We start from the raw sequence: 18,743 nt of genomic DNA, 5'->3' as shown, positions 1-18,743 counted from the left end.
GCATTTGCCTAATTATCTTTGTACTAATTTAATCTTACACTCCTTCCAACTTAGCTACATGCATCTTCTCTCATCATATAAAAACACAGGGGGCATTTTATAAATAAATAACAATGTAAATACTTTCTCCAGGAGCTGTCTTACCTGCCAACATCTGCACTGGTCTTTTAGGCTGCTGCACAGCTATCCCTTGGACTTGGCAGTGATGGATAGGTTGATCTCATCTTTCTCATGTAGCATCAGCTGCTTCCTGCATATCAGTCTGTTTTTACTACATTGTATTGGAAGAAATAGACATTTGACTCATTTTTGAAAAATTTAGTCCAGGCCAAAAATTTCAGAGGTTGTTTGCATATGGAAATATTCTCTATTCGTTATTTATTATTTCACATCATTATTATTATTTATCATTATTTACTCATAATTTATCAAATTATTTGCATTTCCAATGGAAGATTGAAATTGTTTTGAAAGCATTGTTTTATTTATTTTTCTTATTTTCTTATTTGTGCCAGTACTTAGGCTTGAACTCAAAGCCTCTTGCTCTTATTTGGCTTTTACATTTGAGCTATACCTCTATTTCTGGCTTTTTGCTGGTATAGATAGAGAGATTAGATAGATAGATAGATAGATAGATAGATAAATAGATGTGATTATATTTATTTATTGTTATTCTAAAAGTGAAGTACAGAGAGATTACAGTTATGTGAGTCAAGTGATGAGTACTTTTTCTTTTTTTAACAGTGTCACCCCTTCCCTCGGTATCTCCCAGTTTTTCCTCCTGTCCTCACCCACAAGTTGTAGAGTACATTTTCATAGTGTCTAGTGAGTATCACTGATGCATTTGTTCATACTTTGTTACATATTTTCTGTGTCTTCCCATTGCCCTCCCAAAGACAGATAAGCTAATGAGACAAAAGAAATAAAACAAAAACAGCCTACTGGACTTTCCCACCTGGGCTAGCTTCAACCAACCAATCTCAGCTTCCTAATAGGATTGCAGGTTTGAGCTACTAGTACCTGGCTCATTTTGTCTTTTTAGGTGGTGGAGTTTGGATGGCTTTAAAATTCCCAATCTTCTGTAACTTTGCATTTTCTGTTTGAAAACGTACACAAATTTTGTTTTATTCTTGGAATTTTGAAAATTTCCAATAAATAACCTTGATATGAATCTATTTGTGAATCCATTTTGCCAGAAACTCAGTCAACTTCTTGAATAGGAAACCAGCTGTTCTTCAGTTGCAGAAAAATTCCCTCAAGAAATTTTTTTTAACTTCACTGTATACATGAATCTATTATATTAGAAAAAAACTACTCAGCCTGGTAGTGCATAACTTAAGTCCTAGCACTCAGGAAATTGAAGCAGAAAGATACAGGGGATAAGCACAAGCGGAGCTTACCTTCAAGAAGCAAACAAAGCAAAACAAAGAATAAATAAATCTTTGTTTCATATATTAGAGCTAATGGTGCTAATGGTCTAATTTTTTAAAAAAAATTCCTTAGTTCTTCAATTTTGTCTTTCAATCTTTATATCTCAGTGTCTAATTAGAAAAATTTTTATTTTCCAAAAACTCCTCTGATTGAAAATATCTTTATAGAGAGCTGAGAAGATGGTTCAGTGGTAGAGTGCTTGCCTTGCACGTATGAGGTCCTGGGTTTGATTCCTCAGCAACGCATAAGCATAAAAAAAAAAAGGCCAGAAGTGGCGCTGTCGCTCAAGTGTTAGAGCGCTAGCCTTGAGCTGAAGAGCTGAGAGACAGTACCCAGGACCAGTGTTCAAGCCCCACGACCAACAAAAAAAAAATCTTTTTATAGGTTCAATATCTTATATTCATGACATTGATAATATTTCTTCTTTCTTTATTCCTGCCCATTTCCCTTAAATTCTTTCTCTTTTTCCCTCCTTTCTCTCCTCTTTCCCTCTCATTGATTCATTGAGTTGCTCAGTCTTTCATTAAGAGGAAGACTACATTCGGATTTTCTCAACAAGCTATTCAAGGTCAGTTTTCAGGAGGAAAGACAACATGGTATCTGGCGACACGCATATTGGTGGTCTGTGAAATGTTTATTAGTGTGGTCTGTAAAGCAAGAGTGGGAAACACTCCTTTTGCACACCACTTCCATCTTATTGCCTGTCTTTCTAAGGCCAATGAAGTAACAATGATCATTACATTTTATTTTATTTTATTTTATCTGTCGTGGGCCTTGAACTCTGGGCCTGGGTGCTGTACCTCAGCTCTTCAGCTCAAGGCTAGCGCTCTACCACTTGAGCCACAGCACCACTTCCTACATTTTATTTTTTGTGTGAGTACTGGCACTTAAACTCAGGGTCTCACACTATTGCTTGATTTTCTTTCTTTTTTTTTTTGCTCAAGGCTAGTGCTCTACTACTTGAACCACAGCTTCACTTCTAGCTCATAGGTGCTTAACTGGAGATAAGAGTCTCGTAGACTTTCTTGCCAGGCTGGCTTCAGACCAAGAGCCTTATATCTCAGATTAGGATTATTGGTATGAACCATTAGTGCCCAGCTGGTTATTACATTATTAATGGATATGAAAAATATAAAAAGAAAATTTTTTTATAAATAAGAATACAGCTATATTCATCTGTTAAGTATTTGCAATGGCTAGTTTTTACACTGGTCGAATAGTTGTGATGAAGATTGCATAGGCCACAAAACCTAATTTTGTAAACATATGCTAGTGCTCTACACATGAGCCACAGCTTACTTCCAGACTTCTAGCTGTTGTTTTTCTTTGTAGTTCAGTGGGGTTAAGAGTTTAACAAACTTATCTTCCTGAGCTAGCTTCAAACCTCTATCCTCAGATCTCAGTCTCTTGAATAGCTATGGTGACAGGCATCAGGTATACACCACTGGTGTCTGGCACAAAACAGAATATTTACTATTTGGCACTTTATAGAAAGAGTTTAATTCTTCTCATTACTCTTACATCTTAATGTTCAATAACTAAAATATATAGTCCTCAAATATTCAAAGTTAAGTAGTATGCTGTTTTGGTAAAGCCTCCAGATAAGCAAGTTGCAAAATGTCCTATATATACCTGAGTAGATTTGCTTGTGGATTTGTTGTGTGAGTCAGCTTTCCATCACTATAATGAAATATCGGAGGCAATTAATTTACAGAGAAAAAGGGTTGTTTTGCTCATGACTCTAGAGATTTCAGCCCATGATCAGGTGGCTCTATTGCTTTGGGCCTTTGGTGAGGTAGCACGTCATGAGTAGAACACGAGGTGGAGCAAACCACTCACTTCACTTGGCAGGAAGCAAGGACAAGACAAGAAAAGGTCAAAGTGCCACAAACTCTCCAAGGACCTATTCTCCAGTAACCTGAGGACCTCCACTGCACCCTCCCTCTTACATGTCCATAGCATTTCCAAAGATTGTTACTTTAGGGACCAAACCTTTCACATATGAATCTCCAAGCAACACCTGTCTCAAGCTTATCACTAGTTATATGCCCTTACAGGCAAAACCAAACTAAATGGCTATAGAATATTTGATCTGCATTCCTTTCCTCCACTCACAAATAGACAAGAGGTCTAGATTCCAGTAGTTCTTTAAGGTTATAAATAATATATGACAAAAATACTCTTGTTACTGTATGACAGTGCCAGTCTTTCTCTTTTCTATAGAATTGTGAGTGCTAATGAAAGGAAACTCACTGATTGTGAAGAAACACAAGGGACTGACAGGGGAGAAGAGTGTGTGAAGTAAACATTTATATTCTGCCAGAATTTGTGTATTTAAGCCCTAGCCACTGATCTGATATCAGGCAGTAATATCTTTAAGGGATAATTTGTTTTGCATACTTTAGTAATATAAAGTGTGACACATGATACAGAAGAAGCAGAGACCAAGCCAGGAAAGAAGCCACATCAATAATCAAATCTTCTGGTACTTTCCCACCTCCTACACTATGGTAAAGAAAAGGTGACTGGTTAAATTACCCATTGATGGTGTTGTGTTAAGGTGGCCTGAGCAGAATAAAATTAAAGAGAGCAGGGGAAAATGTAGACAAAAAGAACATACTCCTTTTAACAAACAGGCAATTATTTCTAATCTCTTAAGAGACTTCACAGTCACCCTGATTCTTGGGTGGTATTAAGACATAGGAGGGAGAGGAACATTATTTTCCTAAGTCCATGAAGATTCCTGGTGTCTTATTTTTTCCCCTCATGTTAATTAAACATCAATGAATCCTGAGAAGTAGACAGGCACTGGTGTCTCAAGCCTATAATCATAGCTACTCAGCAAACTACCATATGAGGATCATGGTTCAAAGTTAACCTGAGCAGACAAAACAGAGAGACTCTTATCTCCAATTATTTAGCAAAAGGCCAGAAGTGGAGGTGTGGCTCAAGTGGAGGTGTGGCTCAAGTGGTAGAGCATTACTAGCCTTGAACAGAAAAAGCTAAACAAAGGGTGCAAGGGCCTGAGTTCAAGCTCCCTTATTGGGACACACAGGTGCATGCACGTGCGCACACATACACACACACACAGGCACACACACACACACACACACACACACACACACACACACACACATACACACACTTCCCAAGAAGTATCTTTGTCTTCCTAACAGATATCCCTTTGAGATGAGGACTATGACAAAGATATCTTCAACTATCCTTAGGAAAGGAAGAAACTAGCTTCTATTCGCTATGAGCTTTTCTTGGCCTTACCTTTTCACATGCCATCTCTGTAATGCCACGAACCATGCCCTCACAGTCTCATTGTACACCTGGGAAACTGATGAGTCTTGTCTGGCTCTATTTCATAAACCAGATCAATGTTGTGAGAGTTGTAAGTGTGCAACTGAGCTTCCAGCCTCAGCTTCCTCTGTTTACAAAGTCCAACTCTTTAAGACAGAGTATGCCATTTCTAGCAGTCTGTGGCACTCCAAGAGCCCGAGAAAGGAAGAGATATCTTCCATTATGCTGGGCAGCCACTACAAAAATAGAACTAAAAAGCTTTAGATAGAAAACAAAAAAAATCCCACAACAACTTTATTTTAGAACTCTAGAAAGTCCCTCCTCAGTTCCGAGCATTGTAGTTCAGAAGGTTCATTTGGCTGAGGCCTGCAGTGGTCACAAACACAGAGGGTCCTGAATGATAGGATCCTTTCTCCTCTTTTTTGCTGCCCAGTACCATCCTTCTTTGTAAGACACTGGTATATGTACCTGATTGGATCATAGAGTTTGTCTATTAGGAAAGAAAAGTGTTTAATGTTCTTTTGTTTTTCTTTTCTCTTTCCCTTTGTTGGCAATTTCTGTGCTATTGGATCATGCCTGTAATCCTAGCTTTATAGAAAGTGATCACAGTTCAAAGTCAGCCTGGGCAGGAAAGTCTTTGTGACTCTTATCTTCAACAAAGTAGCAAAAAACCAGAAGTAGAACTATGGCTCCAATGGTAAAGTGCTAGCTTGAGCAAAGAAGCTAAGGGACACTGCCAGGCCCTGAGTTCAATCCCTAAGTCAGGCACAAAAGAGAATATAATAATAAATAAAAAACAACTTTCCAACTGCTTGGAATTTTTTTGTAAAGCACCTGCCAAATGCAAGACATTGCTCTTTGCTCATGGATGAAAACACAAATATGAAATAAAAACCATCCACCACCACCACACAATCCCAATTTTGGTTTTCATTGTAGTGAAATAATCTGACCACAGTTGAAGTACTTATTAATGTCTTCTCCTCTTCTTTAAACTTTTGACCCATCTCTGTGTCTGAATGTGGTTTGTTCATTTTATGCGTGTGTGTGTGTGTGTGTGTGTGTGTATGTGTATGTGCGTATGTGTGTGTACATTCACGTATGTGTGTGCACGTGCACCAGCAGTTGGGCTTGAACTCAGAGCCTCACACTTTTGCTTGGATATTTTTTTTACTTGATCTTCATAAAATTTATTTATTTATTCAGATCCCAAAAAAGTAGGCACTGGAAATAGTCCACATCCTAAAAGCAGATGAAAAGATTCCTTATCCTCTTCACCCAACAGATGCATCAGTTTATGCAGGGTGGATGTGGGGAGAGATGGACAGCAGGAGTCTAGGGAGAATTATCCAAACAATGGGCTCCAAGTGAAAACAAGTTAGCCACAGAGTACATCTATATAATCAACAAGTAGGAAACATAAATCTTACAATAAACTTCATTTCCACCCCCATACAAAAAATAGGTTCTGCTACCTTCCAATTCGCCTGGAGTTAGAACAGAGGAAAGAATCACAGGTTTGGGGGGCAACTACTTCTTTAAAGAATGCAGATGCACCCTGCCCCTCCCCATGGACACAGATGGAGGGAGGAAGGCTCAGCTGGGCTGTGCCCGCCTGCCTGCAACAGGAGAGAACATAGTCAGAAATGCACGAACAGCACAAGTTCCCCATCTACTGTCCTCTGAGGTAGATGTACTGAAGCTAGACGGCGCTAAGAGGCAATTCGCGATGTCACACACACCGATGGATAAATAAAATCCATTCTAGTAGTGATTCTGGAAATGTGGACTTCACATATCCTTGTTGCTTGGAATTTTTGCTCAAGGCTGGTGCTTGACCACTTGAGCCGCACCTTCACAGTGTTTTCTCAGCCTTCAGGGTAGGTAAGATTACAGGCATGAGTGACCCCGGCCTGGCAACAACCCACTATTTCTTATGTATGTTCCGTTGTATCCCTAGACTCAGGACCTAGGAAACTAGAAACTTAGTGTCAGGTCCTTTGTCCCTACATGTGGCTGCAAATGGGGCAGCACTGAGATTATCGGGTCCCTATGGCCAAAAATCATTAAGCAGAGAAGGCTAGTTTTGTGTTTGTTTTTGAGATAAGAGTTCTAGGTAGCCTAGAACTCCTAATCCTCCTGTCTCAGCCTCTCCAGTACCTGTATTACAAACACATGCCAATATTGCTGTGACAACCAATTTTGAAAAGTAGAATGATGTATTGAGAGGAAGAAAGAAGGAAGTGAGAAACTTTCTGGGTTTTTGTAAAATTCCCTCTTCTTATCCTAGTTCCGTGTGTGCGTGCGTGCATGCGTGTGTGTGTGTGTGTGTGTGTGTGTGTGTGTGTGTGTGTGTGTGTGTGTGTGTGTGTGTGAGGGTAGGGCTTAAACTCAGTCTTCTTTTGCTCAAGGCTAGCGCTCTAATGTTTAAGCCACAGTGTCACCTCTGACTTTTTTTTCTTTTTCTTTTTAGTTTATTGGAGATAAGAGTCCCCACATACTTTCTTCGCTGGGCTGGCCTCATACCATAATCCGCAGATCTCCTGAGTAGCTAGGATTGCAGGCGTGAGCCACTGGTACCCAGCCCTAATTCCTTTTAAAAATTGAATTTCATTCTGACTTTTTCTTTCTATGAAACACTCTTGTATATTTTCAGAAAGTATCTGACTCTGTATCTGCCACCTTCCACCTCTTACTTATGCAATCCTAGGGCCCCAGACTTGGTTAGTTAATGCACGCACACTGAGCTATAATCCAGACCTTCCCACTTTTTAAAAATTAAGTGAATTATCGACTCTGTTTGTAAGCCAGCAGATTGTACCTACATAAACTTGTACCAATCGCGCATATTTCATTTGTCTGACAAACCTGTTTTCCTTGGGGGCTGCTTCATTTGATTACCTTAAACTCAGGCTGTATTTACATCATTTCTAAGCCACTTTCCTATCAGATTGTTTGCACTCCCCTAGAGTAGTTATGGTCTTTTGTGTAAACATAGCACAGATATGATTTATACAACTTGTATTATTTACCCAGCAGACTGTGTAACGGCTCCAAATGAACCATTATGACTGTCATGTGGCACAAATCCATCTTCAGGCAGTTTGAAAGCGTGACTCACTGTAGTCCTTGTGTAAGAGAATTTATGAAATGCATATTATCCTTTCAATAAGCTCTAATGTCTGCCTGGTGATGTTGAAAGCTGAGTAAATCCCCTGGAAAAAAAAACTCCTGAAATATCTGCATAAAAGAGAAATAATCTTTTGGAACAACTAGTGTTGGCACTGTTGCACTAAGAAAGGGTAAACCCACAGATGCTAGTGCTTAGTCCCCTTATTTAAACTAATAATAGGCAGGTGTTCATTCATGTCTATTCTAATAAAAACAAATCCTTTTGTTTAGTTTGTGGTTTTCTTCATGGACTAGAAATTGGGCCCATATTTGCTTTGTTCAGCATTTAATCCACAGCCCTTGGTATAGGGTCTAGCAGAAATAATCAACATACCTTACTGAATATGTCTCAGTAAGCCCATATAATTTATCTCACTTTAATTTTATTTTTATTAATAGACATATTACATGTCCACATATTTGTGGGCACAGTATGGTATTTCATTGCATACATGCAATGTCTAGTGATCATTGCATTTGGAATTTCTAATTTATTTATATATGGAGACTGGGATGTTCTCTAATTTTTTTTATAAAATATGGACTAGACTATTGTGAACTGTAGTTATCCAACTAAACTGAAAGATCAATATAGCAGGGTGCTGATGCCTCATGTCTATAATCCTAACTACACAGGAGGCTGAAATCTAAGGACTGTGCTTTGAAGCCAGTAGCCCATGAGACTATCTCTAATTAACTGGCAAAAAGCTGTGACAAAAAGTTGTGACTCAAGTGGCAGAGCATCAGCTTTGAAAACAGAAAATGGCAAGCAATAGCAAGAAGTCCTGAGCTCAAGCTTGAGTTCTGGAACACTGGCGTGTGCATGGGCACACACATACACGTGTACATTAGCATGCATGTGTGGACACACACGCATATACACATGCATACAATTGCACATATATGCACATTGAAGGTTAAGTATAAATACTGACTTTTGAAGCAACTTGTCAGTATACTAAGCAGTTACTGAGGTGTGAGATATTTTAAGATGGATAGATCTTTAGGTGATTCAGTGTCTAGGAGGAAAAGAAAACTTTAAGTGAGATAAATTAGAAAAAAACAAGCAAGCAAGTAAACAAAAATAATAGCGGGGAAAAATCCTATAATAGCAATAAGAAAACAAAAGAAATTGATGCCGCTAAATGATATTTATACAGGGCAGATCCCACACTGACTCTATCTATCTATCTATCTATCTATCTATCTATCTATCTATCTATCTATCTATCTATCTATTTATTGTGCCAGTGCTGGAGCTTGAACTCAGGTTTTGGACCCTGTCCCTTCTTCATTCAGGCTTTTTCTACCACTTGAGCCATAGCTCCACTTCTGATTTTTGGTAGTTAATTAAAGATACAAATCTCAAGACTTTCCTGCCTGGGCTAGCTTTGAAGTATGATTCTCACATCTCAACCTCCCTGAGTAGCTAGGATTTTTCTCTCCTTTAGTGTTTATGAAAATAGCAAAGATGATGAATGGTTTATAGCAAAGAGAAAAACAAAATTCTCAAATTTCCATGCTCTCCAGAACCAGCTGAAATAAGTCCCCATTGGGGTTTAAATTTCCCTTTGTAGGTCTTTGAAATTAGAAAACAATTCCTGCATGTAGAATTGGTTGCTCACTAGCTAGCATTTTAAATTGGGAAATGAAAATGAGCAATCCAGTGGAATACCAGAGCACAGGATAAATTACTTTCTTATCCTCATACCTTCTCCTTTTGCTGAGTCTACTGTCAGAGTGGAATTGCTTTTGCTTTGCTGGCAATAGGGTCTCATGGTGTCAAAGCCAAGTTTTTAGATCCTGGTGATTACAAAGCTAAAAAGCAACTGGAAATACATATTCACTACCTTCTGAGTATTAGCTGTGACATAAAAGGCAGGGACCAGCTGTCATAGGAAGATTTTCTTAGTTTATTCCTTTACCTGCTTCTTAGCACCATTAATCAAATAAGTAGATTCAGTTGATTGGCTTCACAAACACATACATGCATTATTCAGTAGATATTCATAAGATTGTCTTTCTGTAGCTATACCTCCCCAACTTCCTAGCTGGGTGAAAGAATCTCTTCCCCTCAGGATTGCCTTTGAGTCAATATTTTTCCTAAGACCAGTGTTTGGATAGAAAGACAAGGTCACAGTGACCTGGAGGATATGAATGGGTATGCTTGTCATGAAAAAGCATTAACGAATCTGCATGAGCTCATGATTTGAGAAAATCCTGCAGTGGTTCATTTGTGTTCTAAAAATTATTTGATTGGAGAGATTTCCCCTGCTGTACCTTCTTTGCTTCTTTGAAACCCATTAGCTACCATTTACAATTTTATCACAGTGCTGCTGCACATCTGGCCACACACAGGAGTAGAGAAGAGACTCTCTAATAGTTCCAGCTGTGCTGCATGAACTCGGGAGACAAGTCTGGATGAGACCCTTGGACGTTCTCCCAGTTTTATAAAAATAACTGTAATCTAAGCCAGACGAAGGTGAGGAAGAATTAGGCTGCCTTTATTAGGTAGGTAAATATAAAGTAATAATAACAATAATGGACATCACAAGATAGTTAATTCCAACAGATCTGCTTCTCAGGGGAAACACACACACACACACACACACACACACACACACACACACACACACACACACACACAAACCAGACCAACTAGCTTGTTCTTTTTGTCTCTAGTTTTCAGTTTGAGAGAATACTATATTTTACAAATATGAATTTATTTCTTTCAATGAATTAAAACAAATCCAAAACTTTGGGAAACAATGGGAGATATAATACATGGCAGACAACATATGGTTGTCTGGCACTTTTGCCTCCCATAATGCACTGGGCTCTTATTCAACCAAATGAAGTATGTGGGAACAGAACATACACAAGTCATCAAGCAATCCTCCTTCCAGCTTCTCCCTTTCCTCCTTCCATCGACAGAAATGGAGGAGCCCAATGTACACTCACTGCTCTCTGAGAGGACACCATTGGACCTGATCTTTGGGGCCTCTCTCCACTGCTTTCCTTTCCCTGCCTTTCCCCCCTCTATTAAATCAGCTTGCTCTGTCTGCTTTGTGTCTTCTGTGTTTTGGTTCTTTAGTTGGCAGAAAAACTGAATCCATACCCAGCGTGTGCGTCGGATCACACAGTTGGCTGTGAGCGGTGTTTCTCCCACTTGTGTTACCTGATCATGGCATATCAGTCTCAGGACAGCTTCTCACTTGTTTCCAGTGATTTCTTGCTCTCTGTTTTGAGAGGCATCCAGATAGATAAGGTGTCTGGAGTCAGCCTGGAAACTTCAGTGGTTGTTATTGGACAGTGGTAGGTTTTGAACTCAGGACCTCTAGATTTACTAAACAGACACCCAACGCACTGGAGCCAGGCCTCCAGGCCAATCAGCTTTTGATTTAAATCTGCCACTTACTAAGTCTATGTCTCTGAACATGTTCCTTAACTTCTCTGGTCCTTAGTTTCCTCTTCCAGAAAACTACTGTCCTAAGAATATAGATGACTTAGTACCTTAGTACCTCTAACATGGCCCTTGCACCTCCCCTCCTTCATCGTGTGTGTGTGTGTGTGTGTGTGTGTGTGTGTGTGTGTGTGTGTGTGTGTGTGTGTGTGTGTGTGTGTGTGTGTGCGCGCGCGCGCATGCCAGTACTTCATGCTCTTGCTCAGGTTTTTCTGTTCATGGTTGGTCATCTACTATGTGAACCATATCTCCACTTACATTTTTTATTATTATTTTGCTTGTTTTTTTTGTTGTTAGAGGTAAAATTTTCTTAGATTTGTCTTTCCAGGATAGCTTTGAACCATGATTCTCTGATCTCAGATTCTGGAGTAACAAGGATTACAGGTATGAGTTACTGATGCCCAGCATTTGTATATACATAGAAACAGTGATTTTGGAGGCTGATGGCTAGCAAGCTACAATCTTCAGATGGACATTTATTGCTTTGCCCACCTAGCATTCTCCTCACATTTTAGAATAGAACATCCTTCCTGTATTTGCTCTGATATGTGGTCATAGACTTAGTTTTCATATTCTTAGTTGACTTTGTCACCATAATTTGTTTATCTGCTGGTAGACATCTATTAATGCATGGAACATTAAACTAGGTCATTCCCTAGGTTTCTCAAATAGGAATCTGAGAGGTGAAAATAACTGCTCATTTAATGGTAAAATGAGATACAGGAATCTCATAGAGCCCTGACACACAATATGGAAAATCCTGTTTTAACTGAGAGAACATGAAGCTGTCACAGAAAGGAAGCAGAAACAATGTAGAAGGCAATCTGCTCAACATTCAAGTTCTTATATTCATGTCTTAGCCTCAACTCCCTTCCTTTTTTTTTTTTTTTTTTTTGTCTGTCATGGGGCTTGAACTCTGGGCCTGGGCACTGTCCCTCAGCTCTTCAGCTCAAGGCAAGCACTCTACCACTTGAGCCACAGCGCCACTTCCAGTTTTCTGGTAGTTTACTGGAGATAAGAGTCACATGGACTTTCCTGCCAGGGCTGGCTTTGAACCATAATCCTCATATCTCAGCCTTCTCAGTAACTAGGATTACAGGCGTGAGCCCCCAGTGCCTGGCCTCTCTTCCTATTTTTAATGTATTTAGGTTTGCACTCTTTTCTTTGATTGGTGACCACAGTATCTTGTCAATATAGGCTTTCAGAATATACATGTGCTTCAAAGGGAAGTGTCTTAGCCACTTCAGAATCCTAAGCAAATGCCACCTTTTTTGCATGGTTATTTTGAAGAATAAATATCACATGGAAGGCCCTGGTTCTTAGTAGGTATACATTCTTTATGTAAATTCCAGTAGAGTACTTCTGCTTTTTAGATGCATCTGGTATCATCTATATGATGACACTGACAATCCTCTAGCCACTTCACTGAGTGAAATAATGCATGGCATGTGAGAGTACATTGGTATTAAGATGTGCTGTATAAAGTTATAGTAAAGTGTATGCCAATCTCATGATAATAAACCTTTATGATCTGAGTTTTATTTGGAGGAAATCTTTTAAAAAATTTTTCTTAAGCCAGTGGCTCATGCTAATAATCCTAACTACTGAGAAGGCTGAGACCTGAGGATTGCACTTTGAAGCTAGCCTGGGCAGAAAAAAAATCTATTGAAACTCATCTCTAATCACAAATAAAGCCAAACGTGGAGCTGTGGCTCAAGTGGAGGAGCACTAGCATTGAGCAACACAAAGCTCAGGGACAGCATCGAGGACCTGAGTTCAAGCCCCAGGACGAGCACACACACACACATACAAATGTTTTGTTTTGTGCCTGTAAACTGGGGCTTGAACTCAGAGCCTCACAGTGTTCCCTTAGCTGTTTCACTCAAGTCAAAAGCCAGACATGGAACTATGGCACATGTGATAGATCTCCAGTGTTGAGTTAAAAAGCTAAAAGAGAGTACCCTGGCCTTGAGGTCATGCCCCAGTAAAAGTGAAAGAAAAGGAAAGAAAGAGAGAAGAAAAGATAAAGGGGATTGCTAGCAACATGAATGGCTACCCAGAGGAAAGAGATAAGAGCATGATTTTATTCTTGTACTTATCCCATTAGAACCTTATGATAACGTATAATATTTATTGAGCACTAACTATATATACACTAGGCGATTTATATGTCATTTAATCTCCAGGACATTCTCTTCTTCATTCCACAAATGGCAAGACTGATCTTCTTAAAGGCTATGTAGCATTTGAGCCCAGGGCTCTCTGGCTCTACACCATCATGTGACTGCCATTTTGGACAAGCATGTCTAGTTAATAATGAGATCAATGATGAGTTGGTGGCTGCAGGTTATGGCAATGATACATATGAACATTTTTCATAGCAAGCCACTTTCTCAACCATCCTAACCAGAGTCCATGCTCTCAGTCTTGTCCATTGTGAGTGAGCAATGGGGTTCCATTATTCAGAGGCTCTCTGAGCATGTGAAGGAGGCCCCCAGATGTTTTCCAAATCAGGACGTGTGAAATTGTCCAACTGCATGAAAGATACTGACAGAGAGCTTGGTGCCAGGTTATGAAGAGAATGCAGAACATCTGCCAAAGAGACACAGCGGCTGATGTTCTTTCTTCCTGATGTGATTTCTCAACTGACAAAGAACAATTACATCTGTTTTCCATTAAAAAGTTAGCTCCTCTCAGTTTCTCTCTTTCAAAACACTTTTTATATTTTTGTGCTGATACAAGGGCTTGAAATCAGGGCCTCATGTCTTGCTTGGCTATTTTGCTCAAGGCAGGTACAATACCACTTGAGCCATGCCTCCACTTATTGTTTCTTGCTGGTTCATTGGACATATATTAGTCTCAATGATTTTTCTGCTGAGGTTGGCTTTGAATTTTAATCCTCAGGTCTCAGTCTATTGAGTAGCTAGGATTATAGATGTGAGCCACCAGCTCATGGCATTTCTTTCAAAATACTTTCACACAGAAACTAAAACAGTATTGTCAACATGCATTGTTGTGGTGATTGTCATCATGTTTTCACAGCCACTTGTTAAAAGTAACATTAAGAAAATTTTGTCAAAGGGCAGAAAAACCAAATCCTCACCCATTTCCTGCTTGGCGAAGGTACAAGGCAGTGTCTATGAGAGCAATTAAGACTCTAAATTCTTTTTCTAAAGAGAACTCAACTCCCACCCTACTCCAAGACCCACTGAGTCAAATAACACTGCTTAAAAAAAACAAATTGTTTAAATAGGGATACAGGTGGACCCATTGCAACAATGAGATGTACAAGTCCTTATGTTGAAAACGAACTTTACAACTTTGGTGCGGGGGTGGGGGGGGGAGGGAAGATAGGGCCGTGGGGATGGGGGGTGGGGGGGGGAGGCTGGGAAGGGATGGGAAGGGGAAACAAAGGAGGAGGCTACAATGCTTGATAAGAAATGTACTCATTATCTTGCCCATGTAATTGTAACCCCTCTGTACAGTATTTTCAAAATAAATAAATAAATAATTTTAATGATTAGCAGCTGAATGTAAGTATCCCCCATTCCTGTGGCCTTTCTGGAAAATAAAGTTTTGGAGGGAAGTGGGAATTAATTCAAGTGGTAGAATACCTGCTTAGCAAGCACAAGGGAATGAGTTTAAATGCCAGGATCACAAAAGAAAGAAAGAGAGGACAGGGTGGAGGGGTGGGGAGAATTTCATTCTACAATGTCTGTGTGCCAATAACTTTTCTTTACCAGTATGTATTCTTTGTTTTTAAGAATTAGCAATGTTGGCTTTGCAATCTTCATAATTTTTTTGGTATGTCTTGCATGTCCCCAACAGCCTCACGATCTGTTTCAGAGCAGGAAAGGCACTGGATTTTTTGACTTCTTCAGCCACCAAGCCTCAATACTGAATAGGAGAATGTTTCACAAGGAATTCCTTTTCTAGGTCTCAGATCAATCATTCTTCACGTATTTATCCAGAACTCTTTTAGGCTGGACAGAGAGGGATGCTCCTTCCCTCCTGTAATTATTCTACCACAAACGGATGAAATGAAGAAATAAAAATGTCTCATATACTGTCATAAAGTGATTAAACAGAAGAATCACTAGGGTTCAAGAGCATGCCCAGTCTGCTGCCTATGGATCACATCTGCAATCCTAGCTACTCAGAAGGCTGAGATTTGAAGACTGTGGTTTGAAGCCAGTAGGGTTAGGAAAGTCTGTGAAACTTATGTACAATTAATCACCAAAAAGGCAGAAATGGAGCCATAGCTCAAGTGGTAAAGTGCTAGCCTTGGAAGAAAAAGCTAAGGTACTGCATCCAGGTGCTGTGTTCTAAGCCCCAGTATTGGTATATGCATGAGCTCACATACCTCCTACCCCTCGATCCCCACCCCCACACAAAGAGCATGCCCAGCATAGGATCTAGCAAGTGCATGCTTTCCTTAGTGGTGAGGATGGAAAGCTTAGAATGGTCATATTCGTGGTAGGAGTATTGCTTTATGCAGAAATCAAGGGTAAAGGATAATGTGGGACTAGAGTAAGATACATCAGATCCTGGATAAAATTTCAACAACTCTCATTTATATTCACTGAAATGATGCCCAAAAAAAGCAACTTAGAAGAGTGAAAATGTCAACTGTATTTGTTTATTTAAACTGGTAAGAATGCTTATTTCTGAATTAAATTCCAGTAATCGTTGGAAAAATTTTCTCAACTTCAAAGTAAATAACAAAACACAATGAGCCCTAGATGGAAAAAAAACAATCTGGAAATGTTCTTGGAGGAATATCAGTTCTATTGCAATGTCTCAGAACTGAAGTATTAAATTCAGTGCAAACTCCTCTGTCATGAAATTTAGCAGAACCTCTGCCTCTGTGCTCCTGAGAGTACAATGAGGATTGGATTGCATCTGTGCCCTCCATCTGTGCCTCAGGCACAAATGAAATTTGGAGGTGTAAATTGTTCTACCTAGAAGGAAATATTAGAGGGGAAGGCCTATTCCAACAGAACAATATCTTCTTTGGCCCCCAAACAGTCTTACACACTTTCTCAGAAAACATCCTGATCCTTAGAGTTTGTATTAAGGTTCTTTCCATAAATGGTTCTCTACCTTGGGAAGTTCAGCAATGGTGAAGAGTACACAGAGGAATGGCACTAATGACAGGAATTATTAATCTTTTATTTGGGAAGCTTCCTGTTTCTGTAACCACAAGGAGATTTCAAAAACGTTGAAGCTGAGACAAATCCACTTAAGTGGTAGACTGGGATTGTTGAGTAAATTCTTTCTCTGAACTGGTGCCTTAGTAGTTCCCATGTAAATTCTCCATGGGCTCCTGAGTCTGCCTTCAGAAGATATTAATTAAATTCCAGTAATCTTTAGAAAAATTGTAGCCACAAGTGGGTTCTCTCTTTGCATATGAATGTGTTTCAGGCCATGCAGACTCTGATCTCCCCATTTTTACCAGTCAAAAAAGTCAAGGGAGAAGGAGAGAGGAGAGAGTGGAAGGAGATAAAGAAGAAGAGGGCAAGAAGTTTATGGGGAAATACAACCTGCCTAGAGAATTCTCCCCAACACTGCCAATGTTTTGATCTATTCATTCCTTCCTTGAGCCATCAGTGGTAAGCAATCAAGGAAGTGATTTTTATCCCTGTGTTTATTAGGTCCCTCTGCCTGGTGGCCAATTTCGTTTTCATCAAAAGAAGATTCTGCAGTGGTTCAGAATATTCATCAAGTTGGCTCTGGAACCAGGCTGTATCCTGAGCTGAAACTGTCCAGAGGTTTAGCTATTCTACTTTGCAAATTATGTCCAGCCACTTTGTCTCATGTAGTCTGAGTTCTTAGCCTAAACAATTGCACAAAACCTTCATGCAAAATACAGCAGCAGAAGTATGAAAAATAAATTTCATTTGAAATCCTTGGGGTGAATTAAAGGTCCTGCAATGAAACCTTCTTGTTTTTTTTTTTAAATTTATTTTTACTGTAAAGGTAATATACAGAGAGTACAGTTACATAAGGCAGGTAAGGAGTACATTTCTTTTTGAACAGTGTGGCCTCTTCCTTCATTTTCTCCCAGTTATTTTTCTTCCCAACCTCCCTCCCCACCTTTTTGTTCTTTGTTTATTATTTTTGTGCTGATACTGGGGTGGTGGCTTGAGGCTTGAACTCATGGCCTCAGCACTGTCCCTTAGCCTTTTCACTCAAGACTGGAACTTTATTACTTGAGCCATTGATCAACTTTTTTTTTCTCATTGATTGGAGGTAAGTGTCTCATGGAATTTCCTGCCCAGTCTGGCTTTGAACCATGAACCTTAGGTCTCAGACTCCTGAGTAGCTAGGATTACAGGTGTAAGCCACTGACACCCTCTCCTTGTTGTTTTACAATACTAAATAAGTGAAAGTCCACTTTCCCTTGACCCAGTGTTTTACAGTTTAGTGTCAGACAGAGGTAGATGGATGCTAAGGTACGCTTTTAGAGGCTGGCATCTATGGATCTCTCGTTTGATTCATTATGATTCTTTAGAGATGCCAAAACTTGAAATAAGTTGAAATCTAGTTTCACATTATATGGTATATTTACACTAGTTGGAGATACTTGTTATAAGAGCAGAGAGTAGCATTGGAGCTATTACTGCCATTTTATAAAGTAGCTCTGCTACAGGTTGGCTCTTCTGGGAAGCAGATTATGAAATAGAATTTATGATGTAAGGTGTTACTAATAACTACCTTCCTGTGGGATCAGCCTATGTAAGAAGGGAGGAAAAAGAAGCACAAGTGGGTGGGTGAGGGAGGAGTTAAACTGTGATATTGGCCCAGCGGTGGCATTTTCCAGGCTCTATAGCGAGTTGGATAGATGCAGAATTATCCTGAGGTTTAGACTGAGATGGCCTGGCATTTATCCTGTCATGCTCAGCAGCCCCTTGAAGTGGGTTATCCGAAAGGACATGGCCTTGAGCTGAGTGGCTGTCTGCACCTGTGGCAAGCCTTGAAGGCTCAAACAGCTTGCCCCTTCACTAAATAGAGGTTCACTAAATAGGGCTCATATCCCCCAAGCTTATCATCTTACTTACGACTCCTTGTTCTGAAAATTACATTCTCCAAGCTTCTAAGTGTCCAATCTTTACTGAGTACAGTGCTGTTCCAGCAGAGGAAGGCCTCTGCCTGGTCCAGAGCTGACACTTCTGATGAGGACCCTCACTTTCTTTCCTTCTCCATGGTGTCTTCCAGCTTTGGTGTTTACTATGGAATAGCATTTCTCTCCAGAACCCTCTGATATTTATTCATCTTCCCTTTTGCTCTAGCTAAGGTATCTTGGTAGATTCCTAAAATGAGTATTTCATGAATGGTTTTGAAATCTACAGTCCTAGCAGTCTTATAAAGA

Source organism: Dipodomys merriami, unplaced genomic scaffold, assembly GCF_024711535.1.
Source record: "Dipodomys merriami isolate MVZ:Mamm:240054 unplaced genomic scaffold, mDipMer1.0.p SCAF_7, whole genome shotgun sequence".
Taxonomy (NCBI): Eukaryota; Metazoa; Chordata; class Mammalia; order Rodentia; family Heteromyidae; genus Dipodomys; species Dipodomys merriami.
The sequence above is the reverse complement of the archived record's forward strand: the minus strand, read 5'-3'. Positions refer to the sequence as shown.